Raw genomic sequence first — 11,611 nt, forward strand, 5'->3', positions numbered from 1 at the left:
CGAAAATCGGGTTTTGCGAATGGCACCGGCTCTACCGTCCCTCTCCGTGGTGCGGTCGGTCTTTTGGTCACGGGTTTGGAAGAAAAACGGGAACGGACGGCCACACGGTGCTGCTGACCGTTGCGGCTTCCAGCGCGACACTAACCTGCCACGAACTGCGCCGCGCTGCCCTTTTGGCCTTCACACACAGGGAATTACGGAAATCAAACGCACACACACAGACACAGGGCGGGCGGGAACACTAACGGCGGGCGGTTGCCCGGCCTCCCTTCTCTAATTACAGGGCCCGCACTCACAACAGCCCCCGCTGGACATTGGAGATAAAATAATCAACCCTCCTCCGCCGGTGAAGTGACCGATCGGTTTCCGCGGTCTACACACACACAGACACACAGAAACACGGGACCTAAAAACACACGGCTCTACACACTGACGGCGGTGAGCGGTGGAAGGACATGTCACGGATCGCAGGGAAACTCTCCAGAAGCGCAGATCTCGCATCAGCTCGGAAGCTCTCTCTCTCTCTGTCTCTGTCTCTCTGTGTCCGGGCACGGCGGCTACTGAGTTGTCCTTCTCCCTTCGCTGGCTTCGCTGGCGTTCGGCATCGTTCCCCAGCGGGTCCCAATCCGCGGCTCCTCTTAATCGTTCCTCGTTAACGCGGCCACAACACGTAAAGCGCTTCACGCTTCTAAAACACGTAACAAACGGCTGTCCTCCAGCAGCCGGCGGCTCATGGTTTGGGCCTCCTTTCGATGGGACACGTACACACACACACACAGGCGTAGTGGGTCGTTGCGAGTTCTGTAAAGATAACCAACAGATTGTCGTCGTTAAAACTCATCCGAAGCCGGTGCTAATTATGATACCGATACCGAAATCTATCCACGTATCGTGTTTCGGATCGCGCGATTGGGGCCGATTTGACACCACCCCATGACGGACCAGCTGTTGGCCACCCGGCACCGGACGCCGGAAGTGACGCCGGCCGTGACGCCTATTTTTATCCGACACCGAGAAACATTACGCCAGAATGGACAGACGAGTCCGTTTCCTGTGTCTGTCTGGCTCGCTCGCACCGCCTGCCGATTTTCACCGGACCGGCCATAGCATCGGGTGGTTCGGATGACGATATCGTGTCATTAACGAACAGATGCCACGCGTCACCTTCACGGGCCTACGTCATTGGCCGATCCAGTCGGCAGACAGGAGGGCCTCCAGGAGGGCGATAAGGCAGGGGGAAACCCGTGTTTCTTATCAGTCCATTGCGTGTGGTGACTTCTTGCCATTGACGGATCGCCACGCATCGGAAGGATCCACCGGATCCACCGGTACCATCTGGTGAAAATCCCCGGCGATAACACGTTGCCCCCGCGGGCAAGACCTTTCCGTGCCCCGGGTGGCCAACACGAAATGTCTAGGCCGGGCCGCGGGTTATCTTATCACGCAGAGCAAAACAAAAGATTATGCAAACGGCAACCATATGGGAGACCATACGGTGACAACGGATGCCAGGCGGATGGACGCCGGAGTGGACTGGTGGTAAAGCTGAGATTTTAAACAGCTTGACCTCACAAAACGCGAACCGAATTCCCCCCCGGGTGGATCGGATCGATTGCCGTGAAGATCCTCCCGCGTGATGCCACTCGGGGCGCACCCATTCATCTTCGAGGCCTCCCCGGCGAGGACACAGTTGGGGCGGTTAAAAGAGAGAATTTATTGCGCGACGCGGCATTACTAGGGCGGGTTGCGCTCTAATTTATAATGCGACTCGCGAAAGCCTAAGCCCATTATTTATGTATCCAAATCATGCCCGACTCTGCGAACGGGAGCCGAGCCTCCGTTCCATGTGCCGGTTGTCCTCTGGTTCGTTTTTTTTCTGGTCTCCACTCGAGACCTCGCGTAATAGCGATAGCATATGGTAACGACACTGATTAATAATCCACACTTGGCCAATGCATTAAGCGGGGTTACTACAACAAAAAATATTGGCCACCATCCGGCGTCTCCGCGAGTGTCGAGTGTTCGTTCGCTCGCCTCGGCCTCGGCCTCGGCCTCGTCGTCGTTGTCCGCGTGGCAATAGGCTGAAATTGGCCTGAGGGGAAGAATCAGTGCCGATCTTGCTTCATGATTGATTGGTTCGAGGGCGCTCGAGAGGGAGAAGGAGAGAGATGGAAGAGTGCTCCTATGCCACAACACGGCGCCAACGCGTTCCGTCCGTTCGGGGGGTGCCCTTTTTGCGCCAACTTCGCCGTCCGTCTTTCTTGAATGGATAATAATCCACTTTTCTATTACATAAAAGAGAACCAGGGACCGAGATTAGCGAATTCCTCCGGATGGCACGGCACGGGGGGCGGTGGGGAAAGACACACAAATTAGGAGACCCGGACCCCTCCGTGAGCCGTGTGCGGCCACGTTGCACATCGCGCCCCGGTAGAGCAATCACGCCGCGCGGACGGGCCGCTCTCGAGAGCATCACCTCACCGTCGTCGTGCAATTTGGGGGGACCCCAATAATGGCGGGCAAGAACGGGGTTCGAAGGTGGTGGTCTGCGTGGTCGGTCGGGCGGCTTTCGGTTTCTTCATCGAGTGCAATTTATGTAACTCCCGGAGCTCTCCGTCGTGCGATGGCCACGTCAAAACACTTTACGGACGGTTCGCGGCGAAGCCTACTACTCTGCTGCGGCTGCTGCTGCACACTGCACACTCCGACTCTTCAACCGTGGAGGGCAATCCAAAACGCCAAGTGTCGGCTCGCGGTCTGCATGTTGTCCCATATGTCTCGTTCCTCGGCGATGCACCAACCCGGCACACCGGTGACACCATTCCGCGCACGCATGCACACAAACACACACAGTGCGCTCGGATCTGGAGCGGATCCGTTTGCGTCACCAGAGCAGGCGTCGGAGCGGTCGCGACCAGGTGAGATAGGTTCCGGGAATTCTTCGCGTGACTCACAGCTGCTACTTACACTGCCAGCGGAAGTTACCTTGGGGTGCGGCCAGCGGATGTCATCCGCTGGGATGCAAAATTTGCCACCCCTTTGCACACACACACACACGCGGGGTTGCTAAGACCAGATGGATTGAGGCGCACAAGAAACAGAGACCCAGTCAAACAACTCATGCGCCACACAGCATCATCTCACGGAGCACACGGAGACGGCCTCCTGCGATTGCGATGGAGATGCGATAAAAGTCACAGACGACCCCCCTCTCTGTCGCCCGTGCAGCCTCTCTCTCTTTCTCTTTTCGCTAAACAATTCCGGGAACGCCGCTGCTTTTGACAGATGCTTATTTTTATTCCCATCATATCGGGGGCAAGTAAACGGACCGACATCCTGGGCCGGACCAGCATGGGTCACGCGAAATGACCACCGCGGTGGCGTCGAAAAGGCCGTCAACAAAACCGTGTCGCCATCGCTTTCTCGCCCCGTCTCTCGGCCCACATGAGAATCACGCCCTCACACATCTGCGTCGGAGGACCCCGTTTTTTTACCATCACACACCGGTCCATCTGGAAGTGCGTTTTTCTGCAGATCAGATTCTCGGGCGTAGTTCTTTTTGCACACATACTTCTGGGCCACGAAACGCAATTGCACCAGGCGCCAGGTACCGAGCGCCCCGGATTGCCGCAGATGGCCCCCGAAAGAGCAATCGGTCTAGCGCGCCGCCATACGGTTCGCCCGGTTTCCCGGTTCCCGAGGGCGGACCGCCGCGGTTTTCACAGCGACGCACACGCTGGCGTCGGAACGGGGCGTGCGACGATTATCATAACATATTTCCACCGATTACTTACATAAATTACGCACCCAACGCCCAACGTTTAAACACTGCGTCCGGCATCGTATCGCTAAATTTAGCAGCGCTTGCAGCACGAATTCGTGGCGAAATTTTCACTTATTTTCACTCGGAAGCCTCACACATTTCGTTTTTCTCGTTCGCTTTGCACTCTCCCGGCTCACTCGCTCACTAAAAATGGACACGATTGACAGAGCTAGAGCGGGACTGAACGATAGGCGCCATCCTGCTCTCGCCGATTGTGTGACAGATCTAAGCGCGTGTTGTTCGTGTGGTGTAGCCTAAAAGGTTGAACGACAAAAACAGTTTGTAGCGGAAAATTGGGTTAGATTGGGGAATCGTTTCCATTGGGCTTATTGCTTTAACACGCACCCCGGAAAACAATAAATCAAATCAAATCAATAAATACTGTTTCAGCGCGTTATTTTTCACACCAAACACACACGGAAACGTTGCGATGAATTCGATGAAATTGTACACCGCGCGTAGCCATTGACGCAGCCCTGTTTACTTTGTTATTGCAATTCAAATGGTAACGGCAAACGCGAATAAAATTCAACAACCGTTAATCTTCTTCTTCTTTAATGGCTGTACGTGCACAGAAGCCTGCACTTAGCCTGGTCCAAAATGCCGTTCCACACGGCCCGGTCCTGAGCTACGCTGCGCCAGTCCGTCACGCCCAGGGCAAGCAGATCGCTCTGCACTCCGTCGATCCATCTCGCCTTCGGGCGTCCACGTCCACGGCGTCCTTCCGGTTGGCTGCGGAACAGTACAGCGGGGGCTCTGTTGGGGTCCATACGCGCCAGGTGTCCGGCCCACCTCAGCCGCTGCGTTTTGACCATGGCGACGACGTCCGGGTCGCCAAAGCTGCGGTGTAACTCGAAGTTGTAGCGGCGTCTCCAGTTCTCACCTTCTCGTAAAGCTCCAAAGATGGTCCGGAGAACTTTACGCTCGAAGGTGAGCAGTTGTTTTTCATCGCTTAGCTTCAGGACCCAAGACTCGCACCCATACATAAGTACGGGGCGTATGAGCGTCTTGTAAATCCTGCATTTTGTTCGCCTACTCAGCAACTTCGAGCACAACTGCCGCCTTAGCCCATAGAAACATCGTGTCGCCGCCATGATCCGCCGCAAGATTTCCGCTGATGTGTCGCCGTTCGGTCGAACGAGTGAACCAAGGTAGACGAACTCGTCCACCAGCCCGAACTCCTGGCCATCGATCGTTACGCTCTGGCTCTGGTGGGGTGTGTTTTGGCCGGTCATCATGTATTTGGTCTTCGTGTTGTTGATGATGAGGCCAAGCCTTGCTGCTTCCCTCTCTATTTTGCTGAACACGTCGACGACGTCCGCATGTCGCCGTCCGGCGATGTCCAAATCGTCAGCGAAGGCCAGGAGTTGGACCATGCTCGTGGCCAGGGTTCGCTGTGCTGGGATGTTGGCCCGCCTTATTACCCCTTCCAAGGCTAGGTTGAAGAGTAGACAGGAAAGAGCATCACCCTGTCTCAGCCCCTCTCTTGTCTCGAATGCCCCGGACATGGCATTCTGCATCCTCATTCGGCACTGGGTACCAGTCAGCGTCGCTCTCACCAAGCGTATCAACTTGGTTTCGAAGCCAAGCTCCTTCATGACGACCAGCAGCTCACGTCGCTTAATCCGGTCATAAGCCTGCTTGAAGTCAATGAAGAGATGATGCGTCTGGACGTTGAACTCGCTTCCCCGTTGTAGGATTAGACGTAGGCTGAATATTTGGTCCGCTGTGGAGCGGTTGCGTCTAAATCCGCATTGGTAATCCCCAGTTACCGTCTCGGCATGCGGCAGTAGTCGTGTGTACAAGATTCGCGCTAGCACCTTGTAAGCTGTATTGAGAAGACAGATTCCGCGATAGTTTTCACACAGCGTTTTATCCCCTTTTTATGGATGGCGAAGATCGCTCCCTCCAGTAAACCCGCTGGTAGCTGCTCTTCTCTCCAGGATTTGCTGACCATCTGGTGCATTACGGTCATCAGCTCAGAGCCCCCATACTTCAGCAGCTCTGGGGCAATGTTGTCCGGTCCTGTTGCCTTGTTACACTTGAGCTGTTGGATGGCATCAGCAACCTCCTCAATCGTCGGGTCCTCGACCGTTCTCCCGTCATCGTCAGTGAAGCTGTAGTCTGGATCGCTGGCTTCAGTTACGCCATCATTTAGAAGTGTGTCGAAGTGTTCCTTATAGCGGTTAAGAACATCCAGTTCTGCAGTCAGGAGGTTACCATCCCGACTGCGACACATGTTTATATGGGCTCTAAAACCACGGCGCTGATTGTTGATATTTTTGTAGAATTTGCGTGATTCGCTTGCGTTGTTAAGCTTCTCAAGGTCAAGTAACTCCGCCTCTTGGGTTTCGCGCTTCTTGCGGCGGTGCACCTGTTTCTCCTTGCATCTCAGAGTCGTATATCTCTCCTTGTTGGCGCGCGTTTTGTGCTGCAGCATTTTCACACGGGCCTGGTTTTTCGTGGCGGTGATCTCTGCGCATTCCTCGTCAAACCAGCTTTTATAGTGTGTAGGCCTCTGGTAGCCTACGCTGCTGGTTGCCGCTTCCGTTATTAATGTGCCCACCGTTTGCCACTCTAGTGCCTCACTTGTTCCTTGTCGTGCCTCCCGTAGCTTCTCGGCGATGCTGCGCTCATACGCAGCAGCTACCTCGGGGGCCCGCAGCCTAGCGACAGCTATCCGTAACAACCGTTAATAATAGATTAAAAACAGTAGATTTATGAAAGAGAAGAATTCTTTAATTGATTTGTTGTAGTCCACACGTGCAGTTAGCTGTGTTTTTAGGTTTTCGCTTCATTTTTCATGCTCGGATTAGTTAACGAAGCATACTATTGGTTGCTATTAATTCGCTTTCGATCGATAATTACGTGCCATTTAGGATCTGACCGTCTATAAATTCGAGGGTACAAACCACATTTCACCAGTCAACGTGTTATAAACCGCAAGTTTAGCAGAAGTGTATCAACCATGCGGTCGACAACGATTGTAATTTTGCTGTTAGCAGTTGTGACCCTCATCTCGCGTAAAACTGTTGATGCTAAAATTGATGCTGTTTATTGTCGCATCGGGTGCACGAGGGACTACCGACCCGTTTGTGGAAGCGACAACAAGACGTACGACAATAAATGTCAACTGAAAAATGAAAATTGTGAGCGAGCACGGCAAGGAAAATCCCCAATTCAAATTCAATTCGAAAAAGCTTGTCCCTGAGATGACCCAACGCACAGAGAATGAACAAATTCAAAGCAATTTCAAGCAAACATAGAAAGACGAGATGTTAGAGAAATGTATTCGATTTGCATCTGATTGGATAATAAAATAAACAAAAGTTGAGCAATGGTAAATGTTCTCGAAGGTTGTTTAATAATTTTATCACATAATCTGAAATATGTTAGAAATATTTTCATTCCCATCGATCGGCCTAGCTTGAATTTACGCCTTTTTTCAAAGAAAAACTGTAAAATGTAGCGAATTTTCTCTTTGGTGACTTCCATTGTTAACACCCTGTAACAAATGAATGGAACAAACAGTGGAAGCATCTAATTAAGTGTAAAATATCAGCTTTAAAACGAGCCTCAGTTTGAAACTGTATGATCGATACTTCACGAGATATCGATCACAAAGGGCATCTATCGTGAGAAAACGTTTTTCCTCAACCTAATATTATAGATTAACAACAATAGATTAATGAAATAGAAATATTGCCTATACGCAACTGCTATAAAAAAGGTTCTTTAATTGATTTGCCCACACTTGCAGTTAGTTGTGTGTTTTTTTGTTTTCGCTTCATTTTTCATGCTCGGATTAGTTAACGAAGCATACTATTTGGTTGGTATTAATTTTCTTTACGATCGATAATTACGTGCCATTCAAGACCTGACCGATTATAAATTCGAGTGCACAAACCACATTTCACCAGTCAACGTTTTATAGACCGAAAGTTTAGCAGAAGTGTATCAACCATGCGGTCGACAACGATTGTAATTTTGCTGTTAGCAGTTGTGGCCCTCATCTCGCGTAAAACAGAAGCTTCCCCCGCAATTGATGCTGTTCCTTGCCGCGTCTTTTGCACGCATATTTACCGACCCCTTTGTGGAAGCGACAACAAGACATACAAAAATAAATGTCATCTGGAAAATGAAAATTGTGAGCGAGCAAAACAAGGACTATCCCCAATTCAAATTCAATTCGAAAACGCTTGTCCCTGAGATGACCCAACGCACAGAGAATGAACAAATTCAACGCAATTTCAAGCAAACATAGAAAGGCGAGACGTTAGAGAAATGTATTCGATTTGCATCTGATGGTTAATAAAATAAACAAAAATTGAGCAATGGTAAATGGTCTCGAATGTTTCAAATAATTTTATCACATAATCTGAAATATGTTAGAAATATTTTCATTCCCAATTCCTTATTCAAGATAGGTAGATGTGAATAAATACTGTACAGTTAAAGATCAATTCAATACCATTGACCAAATCCTGCCGAAAACCGAGATGCTGATAAATAATGAGAAATTCGGTTAACTGCTATAAACGTAATTAACCCATTTACTTCATTTGCCTTTTAATTATACAATTATCGATACAGAAAGTTTGTTTTATTTCCCATATTAAACTTTGGGCGGAACGAAGTTTGCGTCAATGCCTATCAAAAGCATTTTAACGATACCTTGCAACGCCCTCCTGCGCTCCGATGGATATAAATTACGGTGCTCCACTTGGTGCCAACACTTCAAACTAACGTTTCCCCAAGCAACATTCTTCAAAACGAAAGCTCACCAGAAGTTTGTCCACCATGTGGTTAATCACTGTTGCAATTTTAGTAGTAGCGGCTGTGTGTTTTAAAGCAGAAAATTCGCTTGAAATTGTTGATGGGAAATGCTTGTGTCACGGGATCTCCGAACCTGTTTGTGGAAGTGACCACAAGACGTACGACAATGAGTGTGCTCTACAGTGCCAAAGTTGGGAAGTACAAAATGAAGGGGAGCCTCCCCTCACCACCCTACACGAAGGACCTTGCCCAGTGGAAGACCAAGTGGATCCGATTATTATGGAGGACTTATTGGAATAAACGTCAAGTCTTAATAACTGAAAGGAATGCATCTGGAGAGAAGATAAAATGTGCATTATTGGTTAGAAAAATAAAACGAACAATAATTTGATGAGATAACCATAAATAAGATAGAGATATTCTTGCTCCAACATGCAACCAAAGCTTACATTTAGGGCAAAGCATACGGTACCTCATCGTAAGACAATCAAATAAAAAAAAAATAAAAGACCACAGATTTAAACTAGTTTCATTAATTTAGCGACTCTACTCTGATTATGCATATTCCTCTTAGCAACAACTTAGTTCCATTAGTGTTCAATTTCACTTAAATATCACAGTTGGGATCTTTATGCCTATTAAAACCATTTCAATGATGTACTGCCCGCACTGGCACGAATATAAACTCCGGTGCTCCACCAACAGACGAATAGTACATGCTAAACTTTCGCACAGCAACATTGCGACTTATCACGTAAGGTTGGTAAAATTTGCACCCAGAGCATGCTCTCGATTGCCGTGGTTCTCGTGCTAGTTCCTATGGTGGCCCTACGTTCCCCTAAAGAAGAAGAAAGTTGGCCAATGATTGATGGCGACGTTTGCGCGTGCTATGCGGACTATGCGCCCATTTGTGGTTCCAATTTAAGGACCTACGACAACAAGTGCGATCTGGATTGCAAAAACTGGATACTGGAAGGTCAAGGAAAATCTTTGCTTCACATCCTGCACGAAGGAGCCTGCCTTAAGATTGCATCTTAAAGAATTCAATAGTGCACCTTCATATTGAAGGATGGACGAATACGGAACTGGGGCTCGAGTATTATAATAAAATTAACACCCATAATTTGAATTGATAATCATTTTGCATCAAACAACACAAGATAAAAATATGATAGCACGAAAAAAATCCCTCGGCTTCTGTGAGAGGAAAACATATCTTCGCATTTTATTTCCGTTTAGTGACATATTTTTCCGCTTCATAACATGTTGACGGTGAGTAACAACAGTTCGTAGGATTTAAAGTGGATGTGAGACAAACGCCTGTTATTGACCAAAGGGTCGGACCTTATCACAAGTGTTGGATTAGGTCTGTATACTACCGCAGCTGCTATAGTTTATCTCCGTGTGTGAACAACTAGTATCATGACTTGTCATACTGTCATACTTTTGTACGGAGGCAGGCAGGAAAATTTTAACATAATACTGCTTAAGATGCCTAATTTTAGCTTTAACGTAGAATTAAATTTTCCTGTGTGTGCTTGCCCAACACGTGACCTTTAGATAAGAGGGTGTTGATCCATCCGGATAAGGTAATGTCTTTCTGAATCCATATCCCAATAAAGGAACCTTAATGGACAATGGAGCGATACAGGCAAGCCATTGACACGTGCAGCCAGCAATTCGACATCCTTTTATCTGCTCTCTTTATTTATTATCATTCTATCCACTGGGGAAGAACCTTGTCGTTTCGCGAGGTCCCTATTAAAATATCACAATCGATATCTTTAGGCTTGATAAGGGCGCTCTTATCTCTAAGTGGATGCCACGTAACAACTCAGCTTGCTAGAATATATAAAGTTGGTAGTATCTGCGATGTGTGCTCAGTGCTAGCTTACGATTCTCCAAACGACGTTCTGAAGAAGCAACAGATAACAAGACTCATTTTGTCACCTAAACTCAATCGTGCCCAAAGTTTGCATCAGGATTTTGTTGACCATGCGTTCGATCACCGTTGCACTACTACTGTTGCTGGTAGCGGTTGTGGCTCTACTCTCACCAAAGGCGGAGGCCTTGCCCAATATGGCACACAGTGGCGTTTGCCCGTGCCCAAGGAACTACTGGCCCGTTTGTGGAAGCGACCTGAAGACGTACTCCAACAAGTGTATGCTGGCCTGCGCAGCTAAGAGTCCTCGAGGAGTATCCAATCGTCTTCGCATCCTACGCGATGGTCCTTGCGACAAGGCGGAACAAATCAACGACATCCCGGAGGAGGAATAACCGATGCCAAAACTAAACCCTTGACACGACGTCTTCCTAATGTGATTAATACGTGATCTGGTAGAAAATAAAGAAAACCTGTTGTTAGTTGAAAGCTCCACAAATAAGTTTGCAATACGTGTTTCTGTTAAAGTAGCGGCCATAAATAAGGATAACTCATTAAATCTGAGTATCACACGACTGAGGAGTTTTTCTACTTTATTGGCACTCGAGATGCGATTGATTTCCAGCAAACCTTTGAAGGGCTTTTCGTGGAACCTATTTTAGCGATATCAGGTGCGTTTGAAGGAATAATTATTATGAATGACGTAGCGTAGCCATTGTTTGTTACAAGTTTCTGTTACCCATTGGGCAGGGCTCATTTAGTAATAGTTTAAACCATTACGATCGACATCTTCATGCCTGATAAGGGCATTTTTATCGATAAGTACCAGGCTATTTAACTAACCGGCACGAGCTGGCGATATGTGTACAGTAATAGCTCACGGGTCTGCAAACAACGTCGTGAATTAGACGCTGGGTTGTTTTTCATTAAACATGCGTTCGAACACCATTTTCATTCTGCTGCTGGTAGTTGTGGCTGTGTCCCTTCCGTCGATTTCATCAGCACCATTGCACAATTGTCAATGCTCCGGAAAGGACGATCCAGTTTGTGGAACAGATTTAAGGACATACCCCAACATATGCACATTGGCTTGCAGAAGCTTCACGCCACGGGGAACAACAATAAATCTT

Source organism: Anopheles cruzii, chromosome 3, assembly GCF_943734635.1.
Source record: "Anopheles cruzii chromosome 3, idAnoCruzAS_RS32_06, whole genome shotgun sequence".
Classification (NCBI taxonomy): Eukaryota; Metazoa; Arthropoda; class Insecta; order Diptera; family Culicidae; genus Anopheles; species Anopheles cruzii.